Genomic DNA, 12,781 nt, shown 5'->3' on the forward strand with positions numbered 1-12,781 from the left:
TATACATAGCATCAATAGTGTATACATGTCAACCCGAAACTCCCAATTTATCTCAGCCCCCTCCCATCCCCTTGGTTTCATGTGTTTGTCCGTGTGTGTGCTAAGTTGCTTCAGTTGTGTCTGACTCTTTGCAACCCTGCAGACTATAAGCTGCCACACTAGGCTATTTGTGGGCTTCTCCAGGTAAGAATACTGGAGTGGGTTGCTGTGCCCTCCTCCAGGCTATCTTCCTGACCCAGAGATCGAATGCATGTCTCTTACATCTCCTGCATTGGCAGAGGAGTTCTTTACCACTAGGGCCACCTGGAAAGCTATGTTTGTTATCATTTATTAAAATTTAATACTTCAGAAAATTATAAAATTTGGTTGAAAATCTTTTCTTCATACAAATGAAAGATAATTTCTGTTCTTCTCCCCACTCATCTTATGTGTGTGTGTGTGAAATCACTTTAATAATATCTGATGGTTTGCGACCCTATTGCTGTAGCCTGCCAGGCTCCTCTGTCCATGGGATTCTCTAGGCAAGAAAACTGGAGTGGATTTTGATGCCCCCCTCCAAGGGATCTTCCCAACCTGGAGATCAAACCCGCGTCTCTTGCAACTACCTGCACTGGCATTCTTCCCTGATGCCTCAGATGGTAAAGAGTCTGCCTGCAGTGCAGGAGACCTGGTTCAATCCCTGGGTTGGGAAGATACTCTGGAGAAGGAAATGGCAACCCACTCCAGGATTCTTGCTTGGAGAATCCCAGGGACAGAGAAGCCTGGCAGGCTAGTCTGCAGGGTCACAAAGAGATGGACACGACTGAGCAATGGACACTGAATGCTGATATCTGTATATACATGCATATGTGGAGACCATTGTTAGCTTCTGAAATGAGCCTTACCACTTTAAAAGTGGTAAGAGCTTATCTAAAATCTCTTTACCTAACCCTTCCAATTTGAGGCAACATAAACGTTCTTCCCTTGTAGCTCAGTTGGTAAAGAATCTGCCTGCAATGCAGGAGACCCGGGTTTGATTCCTGGGGTGGGAATATCCCCTGGAGAAGGAAATGGCAATCCACTTCAGTATTCTTGCAGAATCCCATGGACAGAAGAGCCTGGCAGGCTATAGTCCATGGGGTCACAAGAGTTGGACATGACTTGGAGACTAAACCAACACCACCAAACTTTCTTCAACATATTTTTTCTCCAAAACCTGTCTCCTACCAGCAGTCTCTAGACTTACTCACCACTGTGCCTTTGCTAGTAACAACTTCATTATTATAACACCCTCAGTCAGGAACTGTTCTCTGGAAATAAAAGTAAGATGTTTTGAAACATGCAAAAATGAACATCTTAAAGCAAATCCTTCAACCAACCTCTAGCACTTAAAGTTTAAATGTTAGCATCCTTCTCTTTGTGTGGCTTGGGGTAAAGTTGATGATGGTGTTGATTAAAATGCAGATACATCACATAGCAAGGATAAATAACTCACTCTGAACAATGGTTCATTACCTCTGATAAATTTATAGGGTTACTTATGAATTTAGAGCAGGTAAGTTTTCAGAAAAATTAATTCGACTATAATCACCTAAACAGCACAAATCTTAAGTGGAGAGCTCAAGTCATTATTACATTTAAACGTACCCATGTAACACCAAGCAGTAAATGTACTGAAAATTTCTAGCGTCCCAGGAAACTTTCTCATGTAAGAGTTTTGCTTTAGAACAGTTGTGTTCAAATGTAAATTGGGAGAAGGTGGTTAAGAAAAATGAGGACAGACATGGGCAGGGGTTTCTGGGCATCCCAGTATGAATCTCAGATGAAGAAAGAAGGAACCAAAAGATAATTGCCTACTTCCCTACTCCAAAATGGTAGGGAAAGCCTCAAATAAAATAACAGAGGTAGAATTTTTTGCAAAGATCACATAGTGTGCTATTGAAAAATATATGACATCTCCAACTTGCAAATAGGTTGTATCCCAAAATCTCATTTATAAATTCATTCTTGGGAACTTGAAGTCTAATTCTTAATAGAAGCTATGTCATGTATGTCATAAATGATAATTGGGATCCCAGATTATTCATATGAGCCTATATTAAGCATAATGCATCTGAAACATTGCACGTTTGAAATAAAAAAATAGGTTCAAATTCATAACACATGTAATTAAACAAAACAGAAAAATGAATAATTATTCTTATTTATCTTGATGTTGGTTCTTTAGAAAAGACAGGTTTAATTAGAGGAGACATGACATAAAGTTATTAAGGTTTTGAAAGGATTTTAGGAGCTTTTTCGGATACTTTAGATGATTTTTTTTTATTTTGTTTTTCTATTTTTACTCTGAAAATATCCCATCTCATTACCCTGATAAGGTGAATCACTAATCCTAGGCCTGCATTTGTCTACCATTTATGACCAGTAATGAGTGCTTTAGGCAGAGACTTTAGTAAAAGGAGAAACAATATCAACATTCTCTTCCTTTTTATTCAAAGTCTCTTTCCTTTTCCAGAGAAGAATTTGGAAGATGGAATGGGAATTATGCCTCAAAGCCCTCCAAGTACACAGGGTTTAACTGATCATTGAGGGTCCCAGTGCTGTTCTCAGAGAGATACCAGTGCATTTGTGCTGAGGTTATGGTTCCCACCAGTTACTCCCAGGCAATGACTGAGCACAGCTAAGGCACTCATGACCCTGGAAGACAAGGAACAGTTCTGCTCTGATGCTTGACCTTGGCTAGATGAGTCCCTGATGGCATTCCTCAAATCTACTCAAAACTGCATGGCAGAAAAGGAACATTGAGGTCAAACCACATTTACTTCCAGGGTATTTTTACCGAACACTTCACAGGAGACTGCAATAGCCCTTTGGCTCTGTAAGTTTCCTCTCTGTCTCAGGTCTTTCTCACGTCCTACACCCATTCCAGGATTTGTCAGTTTTCCTCAGACCAGAAATGAAATGCCAAGCATCATCAATATCTTGTCCCATGACCAGGCTCAGAGTGGATACCAGCATCCCATGTCAGGTATGAGAGAAGACTGGAGCATCCAGGCTTTCATTCTTGCAGTGAATGTGACTGGATCAAGGATTTCAAAGACAGGAATGTGGGTGGCGTGTCTAATTCCCAATGGGACTCCCTGACAATTTGTTGTACCTCCTCTGTAGATTTCTAGGGTCCCCAGTGCTTCAGCCACACTCATTAAGCTAAGCCTCCCTGCAGGCTAGAATAACTGATCTGCAAGGGAGGAGTCCATTGAATTTCCCTGCCTGACCTCCCGGGACCACTCAGGTACTGCTGAAGGGCAAGGTGTGGGGTGATTTTCTCTGCCTCCTGCCTGGTTGGAGAGATACTGTCACACCCCACACCCCATAGCCTCACTAACTATGCCAGAACACTTTCCTGGCCTTTGGCTGGAGATTGCCAGCTACATCAGCAAGCTCAGCAGGAGTGTATTCTCTCATCATGTTTCCTGAGTCGGGGGTTGACCACTGGCTGGGGGTGTGGTTGCTGTGTTTTTGCTTTCCTTTATTTTAAATGTCAGAGGGATGTTTCATCTCTTCCACTGTCAGTCACAAATCCTCCTCACTTTCCCAGGGATTCCACCTCTCTGCATCCCAATCAGCCTTTGTCACAAGTGCTCAGGCCTTAACTTGAGGCAGCTTGTGTCCTCCCAACTTTTGAAACTAATATCATGGCATCTGGTCCCATCACTTCATGGCAAATAGATGGGGAAACAGTGGAAACCGTGGCAGACTTTATTTTGGAGGGATCCAAAATCACTGCAGATGGTGACTGCAGCCATGAAATTAAGAGATGCTTGCTCCTTGGAATAAAAGTTATGATCAACCTAGACAGCATATTAAAAAGCAGAGACATTACTTTGCCAACAAAGGTCTGCCTAGACAAAGCTATGGTTTTTCCAGTAGTCATTTACGGGTGTGAGAGTTGGACTATAAAGAAAGCTGAGTGCTGAAGAATTGATGCTTTTGAACTGTGGTGTTGGAGAAGACTCTTGAGAGTTTCTTGGACTGAAAGGAGATCCAACCAGTCTATCCTAAAGGAAATCAGTCCTAAATATTCATTGGAAGGACTGACAAAGCTGAAACTCCAATATTTTGGCCACCTGATCTGAAGAACTGATTCATTTGAAAAGACCCTGATGCTGGGAAAGATTGAAGGTGGGAGGAGGAGGGGATGACAGAGGATGAGATGGTTGATGGCATCACCAACTCAATGGACATGAGTTTGAGTAAACTCCGGGAGTTGGTGATGGACAGGGAGGCCTGGCGTGCTGCAGTCCATGGGGTCACAAAAAGTCGGACACAACTGAGACAGTGAACTGAACTGAACTTTCAAAATGGCAGGCAAAGGTCTTCAATGTATTATTTTGCTCTCCTACTTTTCTGCCAGCTCTGAAGCAAAAAGAGCAGAAGACACCCATATGTCCTTCTATAATCTCAGTTCTTCTAACTTTTTTCTAACTCGAGCTTCAGTCTGAAGTTAGGGATCGGTGGCCAGCTGAACTACCCACAAGAAAGGCCAGCCCACTGTGGTAGCCCTTTTTTTCTCCACTTTGCCACAGTGCCATGGTACAGCTGTCAATAAACACATCAAACCAGCAAGTGTCTTAGAGGAATCCTTGTTAACGCTTTTTAGTCCTCAAACATCTAACATACAGCCACCCTTCTCCATTCAAAAGCCCATGGCTAACTCAGTATTTCCACTGAGAGTGCCTCTTTACCAAGACTAGTTTCTCAGTCACCTGGCTGGCTCACCATTTGTAGGTTTGAACTGTTAAGCTCTCTAGCAAAAATCAGAAACTGGCTCTTGCACAAGAAAAGCAGAGAAAGACCAAAGAAAGAAAGTGGCAGCCCATGCTAGGTTGGTTTGTTATTGTTACTTAGTCACTAAGTCATATCCAACTCTTTGCAACACCATGGACTGTAACCCAGTAGACTCCTCTGTCTGTGAGATCTTCCCAGAGAGAATACTGGAGTGGGTTGTCATTTCCTTCTCCATTGGATCTTTCTGACCCAAGGATTGAACCCACTTCTGCATTGCAGGTGGATTCTTTCCCACTGAGCCACCAGGGAGACCTCTTATATTGGTAGATGTCATGTTTAATAGTCAAGGAAACTTACTGTTACCAAGCTTGTCTTGGGTGGCCAAACTAGGAGTAGATCTCTGCCACCTACCCATCAGAATTTTAGAAGTTTATATAAAGGCTTGAATGGAGTTCAGTCTTGAATCTATCCAGATGCTCTCACCAACACCTTGCTCTCATAAGACCACATCCTTGAAAACAACTCTGGCTATGGGAATGTGGGCAGAATGTAGTTTCAAATGAGAGAGCAGGGACTCAAGAGGCTCTGCTTGATCAGGTCCAGCTCGCAGGTTAACCTGTGGCCAGGTCCTCTTGTTGACCACCTTCAACAATGTGTGCATGCTAAACTAAGTCACTTCAGTTGTGTCCAACTCTGTGTGACCCTATGGACTATAGCCTGCCAGGCTCCTCTGTCCATCAGCTTCTCCAAGCAAGGATACTGGAGGGGTTGCCATTCCCTCCATCAGGGATCTTCCCAAGCCAGGGATTCAACCTGCATCTCTTATGTCTCCTGCATTGGCAAGCAGATTCTTGACCACTATCACCACCTATTATTAGTCAGTTATTTCTTGATAATCATTGAGGAGTCTTTTCTTTAACCACTTTTTCATTCTTATAAACAGTGCAGTAATGAACATTCTGGTGTTGGTTTTCTAGGGCACTTCTGCTGGTGTATCTGTCAGGAAACTTTGTTCTTGAAAGAGGACATGCTGAGCTAAGATATGTGCCTTCAAGTTTTTGATAGACTTTATTAAATATCTTTCTAAAAAGGCTGTGCTAATTAACACTCTCCCTGATAGTATAGGAGAGTATTTCTAGCCCAAGGTTTTGCCAACACTATTATAATTTTTTAATCATTTCAATCTAATAAAACAATGATTGTCTAAAGTTGTTGATTTAAATATGAATGAGGCAGAGCATCTTTTCATATGTGTACATTTCTATATAAATTACCTCTTTGTGCTCGATGCACATTTTTATTGTTGATTCTTCAGTTTTTTCCTTGACATTTAAAATCTTTTCCTATATTAAGAAAAGTTTGCCTTTGTCATAGAGTTGCAAATAATTTCCCCATTTATTTACATTACTTATTTCTTTCCCATAGACATCTCTAATCTTCATGAAGACATGTTCAATATTTTTCCCCACACTATATTAAAAAACATTGTCTCCTATATTTTACTTTAGAAATTTTATCCTATTTTTATATTTAAAATTTTAAACCTTTACTATATTTCAGATTTATTTTAGTGTTTAAGTACTGAACCAAGAATATGTCTGAACCCCACTCTGCTAATAGCAATGCTGGCCAAGATTACCAAGGAAGAAGTTAAAATATATTTCCTCCCACTTGTTTGTAATGCACCTTAATATATACTAAATTTCCATATTTTTAAAATTTTTATCTGGGGATTGTAACATATTCCATTGATTTGTCTAGCCCAGCAAGAAAGAAAAAGATTTTGCTAATATTGATTTATTTTACATTTTTACTGAATTTAAAGGTGGCCTGCTCTCATTTTTCTATTTTAGAAAAAAAAAATTTGATGATCTTTCTGTGTATTTACATTTAAACTAAATTTAGTGTCAACTTTATTTCAGTTCCAAGAAAGCCTACTGTTACTCTTTTGATTAAGATTGCATTGAATTTCTAGACAAAATTTCAGAAAGATGGATAATTCTCTAGTATTGGACTTTTCTAATGCTTTTTTCCTCCATAAATAAAGTATATTTTTACATTTATCTATCTTCTTTTGTATTTTTTGGTAATTTTTTTCTACATTATCATTACAAATGCCATCCAAGTTTATTCCTAGTTGCATATTTTTGTTGCTATATGTTAATGTAATCTTTTCTTATATTTTGTAACAAAAAGCCATTAGTATTTGTATGTTAATTTTGTGACTGTCACTTTGTAAAACTCATGTTTTTCTATAGGCTTTTTCAGTTACTTCTCTTTATTTTCCCGGTTGTAAAATCATATTAATACTAATAACAAGATAGAAAATTTTCTATTCTGTACTTTTTATATATTTCATTCTCCAACATCTATATATAGACTAGTACTTACAAAGTATTGCTAAGTAGCAGTATTGAGGGAGAAGGCAATGGTGGCCCACTCCAGTACTCTTGCCTGGAAAATCCCATGGATGGAGGAGCCTGGTAGGCTACAGTTCATGGAGTCGCGAAGAGTTGGACATGACTGAGAGACTTCACTTTCACTTTTCACTTTCATGCACTGGAGAAGGTAATGGCAACCCACTCCAGTGTTCTTGCCTGGAGAATCCCAGGGACAGAGGAGCCTGGTGGGCTGCCATCTATGGGGTCGCACAGAGTTGGACACTACTGAAGCAACTTAGCAGCAGCAGGAGCAGTATTGAGTGTGGGTATCCATATAGTTTTCCTAACTTTAAAGAAAATCTTTCTAGTTTTTTTACAATTTAACCTAGTCATGGATTCCTGCTAATTTGGTCACATTTAAAATGACAAATAGCTATCTGTTTGGGCTTCCTGGTAGCTCAGCAGTAAAGAATCTGCCTGCAATGCAGGAGATGCGGGTTCAGTCCCTGGGTCTGGAAGGTCCTCTCCTTCCAGAGAATCCCATGCCTGGAGAATCCCATGCACAGAGAAGCATGGCAGGCTTGTACAGTCCATGGGTTCACAAAAGAGTCAGCCACAACTTAGTGACTAAACAACAATAATTATCAGTTTGGTATTATTAAGTGTTTTCATCAGGAATACATGTTTAATTTTGTTAAATATCCTTACATAAGCGAGTGAAATGATCTTAAGTTTTTTAAAATTTTAACTCATTATTGGACTAAAATAAAAAGCATTTCATTATTTTAAAACATTGTTGCTCTTCAAAGAATACATGGTTACAGTTCATTGTTATTTTCATATATTGCATAGTTTTCTGTGTTAACATTTAATTTCACAGTTCTTCATACATATTCTTAAGCAATATTTAGTTTTCTTTTTTATTTTACATGTGTTTTTGTTAGGTTTGAAAAGTTAGTGACATATGGGCTTTATGAAATCTATTTGAAAAATTACTTTTTATCTTGGAAGACGTTTCTCTAAGTGTGCTACATATGAACCATCAGTTTTGCAACTGCCTGGTGGTGTGTTATTTGCTTTAAATTATGTTAACTATTGTTTATCTTTTTTTATTTGTTTTCTTTACATAAACTGACCCTTGAATTGTCTTTTCCTCTGTTTATTGTCTGCCTATTCTGCTGTGATATATTTAATTTGTCAGTGTCCAACATATCATGATTACTTTTTGCATTCCTGGCTTGAGACTTTTACCTTCCTGTATTGGCTACTTGATTTCTTTTCTTCTTTATTGATGTCATTTGTAAAGATACAAATAACTTTATGGGCATAAATGGAGTTTCAAACTAGGGGTTTTAATGTACAGTATTTTTCTACTGCTGTTTTCTAAACGTTCCGTTATATCATTCTTGATTTCCTCTCTGAACTGGGAATTTAAAATTTCATCTTTTAGGAATGGGTAATTTTGTTTTTGTGGCTGTTGTTTTCAGTTCAGTTCCGTTGCTCTGTTGTGTCCAACTGTTTGTGACCCCATGGACTGCAGCATGTCACACTTCCCTATGCATCACCAACTCCCCGAGCTCATTAAAACTCATGTCCATCAAGTTGGTGATGCCATCCAACCATCTCATCCTCTGTCATCCCCTTCTCCTCCTGCCTCAATCTTTCCCAGCATCAGGGTCTTTTCTAATGAGTCAATCTTCACACCAGGTGTCCAAAGGATTGGAGCTTCAGCTTCAGCATCAGTCCTTCCAATGAATATTCAGGACTGATTTCCCTTAGGACTGACTGGTTTGATCTCCTTGCTGTCCAAGGGACTCTTGGGAGTCTTCCCCAGCACCACAGTTCAAAAGCATCAATTCTCATGCTCAGACCTTTTTATGATCCAACTTTCATATCCATACATGACTACTGGAAAAACCATAGCCTTGACTAGACAGACCTTTGTTGGAAAAGTAATGTGTCTGCTTTTTAATATGCTATCTAGGTTGGTCATAACTTTTCTTTCAAGTAGCAAGAGTCTTTTAATTCCATGGCTGCACTCACCATCTGCAGTGATTTTAGAGCCACCAAAAATAAAGTCTGCCACTGTTTCCACTATTTCTCCATCTATTTGACATGAAGTGATGGGGCCGTATGCCATGACCTTAGTTTTCTGAATTTTGAATTTTAAGCCAACTTTTTCACTCTCCTCTTTCACTTTCATCAAGAAGCTCTTTATTTCTTCTTCACTTTCTGACATAAAGGTGGTGTCATCTGCATATCTGAGGTGATTGATATTTCTCCTGGCAATCCTGATTCCAGCTTGTGCTTCATCCAGTCCAATATTTCAGATATATGTTTACTGTATTATAATATGTCTGAAAATGTTATGTGCATCATTCAAGCATTTTAGATTTGAATTTGTGGTAGTATTTTTAGATTAATATATAGTAAATTTCTGTAAATGTCCATTGAAGATATTATACTCTTAATTATCAGAGATATTATATGTGTTATTTTAGTCAATATTATATTGAGTTTAAATGTCCTATTACTATTCTCTATCTTTGATTTCTCCCTGTATCTCCTGCAGTCTTGGCTTTGTGTTTTGATATTATGTTAATTTGTGGCTTAAAGAATGATGACAGCAATATTCTACCTATCAAGTGTATTCTTTACTGTTGAAATGCCCTTTTTGTCACATTTATACACTAATTCCTTGAATCAAAATTGTTTGATATGACTATGACGATATCAGCTTTGCTTGTATTAACAGTTGCCTGCTTTATCTTTGTCATCCTTTGACTATTTTGATTCTTTTATATTTTAGATACATTTGTTGCATATGATTTATTGCATTTTCTTTGTTTTTGTTTAAAACAAACTGCATAGACTTTTACAGTAGGATTTATTTCAGGTTGTTATGTTTAACCTTAATTGACACTTGAATTGTTAAGTTTTATTTTTATATACCTTACTGTATTTTGTCTACACTTGGCCATATGATCTCTGTTTCTTTCCTACCTTCCACTCCACTCCTGTCAACTTAAAAATCATGTGTTATTTTTTCTTGTTACATGATGAGTATGTTTATAGTTTAAATAGTATAATAATATTTTTATTTCGTGCCTTCTAATTTTAAAACTAAAGCATTAAATAGACTTTAAAATAAAGACTGTGAAAAGAGACAAAGAAGGACACTACATAATGATCAAAGGATCAATCCAAGAAGAAGATATAACAATTATAAATATATATGCACCCAACATGTATGTGAGGCACCACAATATGTAAGGCAAATGCTAATGAGTATGAAAGGGTAATCAACAATAACACAATAATAGTGGGAGATTTTAATACCCCACTCACACCTATGGATAGATCAACTAAACAGAAAATTAACAAGGAAACACAAACTTTAAATGACACAATGGACCAGCTAGACCTAATTGATATCTATAGGACATTTCACCCCAAAACAATCAATTCCATCTGTTTCTCAAGTGCACACAGAACCTTCTCCAGAATAGATCACATCCTGGGCCATAAATCTAGCCTTGGTAAATTCAAAAAAATTGAAATCATTCCAGGCATCTTTTCTGACCACAATGCAGTAAGATTCGATCTCAATTACAGGAAAAAAAAACTATTAAAAATTCAAACATATGGAGGCTAAATAACACGCTTCTGAATAACCAACAAATCATAGAAGAAATCAAAAAAGAAATCAAAATATGCATAGAAATGAATGAAAATGAAAACACAAGAACTCAAAACCTATAAGACACTGTAAAAGCAGTGCTAAGAGGAAGGTTCATAGCATTACAGGCTTACCTCAAGAAACAAGAAAAAAGTCAAATACATAAACTAACTCTACACCTAAAGCAACTAGAGAAGGAAGAAATGAAGAACCCCAGGGTTAGTTGAAGGAAAGAAATCTTAAAAATTAGGGCAGAAATAAATGCAAGAGAAACAAAAGAGACCATAGCAAAAATCAACAAAGCTAAAAGCTGGTTTTTTGAAAAGATAAACAAAGTTGGCAAGACTCATTAAGAAACAAAGGGAGAAGAACCAAATCAACAAAATTAGAAATGAAAATGGAGAGATCACAACAGACAACACTGAAATACAAAGGATCATAAAAGACTACTACCAGCAGCTCTATGCCAATAAAATGGACAACTTGGATGGAATGGACAAATTCCTAGAAAAGTATAACTTTCCAAAACTCACCCAGGAAGAAACAGAAGATATTAACAGACCCATCACAAGCACGGAAATTGAAACTGTAATCAGAAATCTTCCAGCAAACAAAAGCCCAGGACCAGATGGCTTCAGAGCTGAATTCTACCAAAAATTTAGAGAAGAGCTAACACCTATCTTACTCAAACTCTTCCAGAAAATTGCAGAAGAAGGTAAACTTCCAAACTCATTCTATGAGGCCATCATCACCCCAATTCCAAAACCAGACAAAGATGTCACAAAAAAAGAAAACTACAGGTCAATATCACTGATGAACATAGATGCAAAATTCCTTAACAAAATTCTAGCAAACAGAATCCAACAACATATTAAAAAGATCATACATCATGACCAAGTGATCTTTATCCCAGAAATGCAAGGATTCTTTAATAACTGCAAATCAATCAATGTAATACACCACATTAACAAATTGAAAGATAAAAACCATATGATTATCTCAATAGATACAGAAAAAGCCTTTGACAAAATTCAACATCCATTTATGATAAAAACTCTCCAGAAAGCAGGAATAGAAGGAACATACCTCAACATAATAAAAGCTATATATGACAAACCCACAGGAAGCTTTACCCTTAATGGTGAAAAATTGAAAGCATTTCCCCTGAAATCAGGAACAAGACAAGGGTGCTCATTCTCACCACTACTATTCAACATAGTTTTGGAAGTTTTGGCCACAGCAATCAGAGCAGAAAAAGAAATAAAAGGAATCCAGATAGGAAAAGAAGAAGTGAAACTCTCACTGTTTGCAGATGACATGATCCTCTACATAGAAAACCCTAAAGATTCTACCAGAAAATTACTAGAGGTAATCAATGAATATAGTAAAGTTGCAGGATATAAAATTAACACACAGAAATCCCTTGCATTCCTATACACTAAAAATGAGAAAACAGAGGAATTAAGGAAGCAATACGATTCACCATTGCAACAAAAAGAATAAGATACTTAGGAGTATATCTACCTAAAGAAACAAAAGACCTATACATAGAAAACTATAAAAAACTGACGAAAGAAATCACAGAGGACACAAATAGATGGAGAAATATACCGTGTTCATGGATTGGAAGAATCAATATTGTGAAAATGAGTATAGTACCCAAAGCAATCTATAGATTCAAGGCAATCCCTATCAAGCTACCAATGGTATTTTTCACAGAACTAGAACAAATAATTTCACAATTTGTATGGAAATACAAAAAACCTGGAATAGCCAAAGCAATCTTGAGAAAGAAGAATGGAACTGGAGGAATCAACCTGCCTGACTTGAGGCTCTACTACAAAGCCATAGTCCTCAAGACAGTATGGTACTGGCACAAAGACAGAAATATAGATCAATGGAACAGAATAGAAAGCCCAGAGATAAATCCACGTACCTATGGACACCTTTTCTC

The sequence above is a fragment of the Cervus elaphus genome, chromosome 19, assembly GCF_910594005.1.
Source record: "Cervus elaphus chromosome 19, mCerEla1.1, whole genome shotgun sequence".
Lineage (NCBI taxonomy): Eukaryota > Metazoa > Chordata > Mammalia > Artiodactyla > Cervidae > Cervus > Cervus elaphus.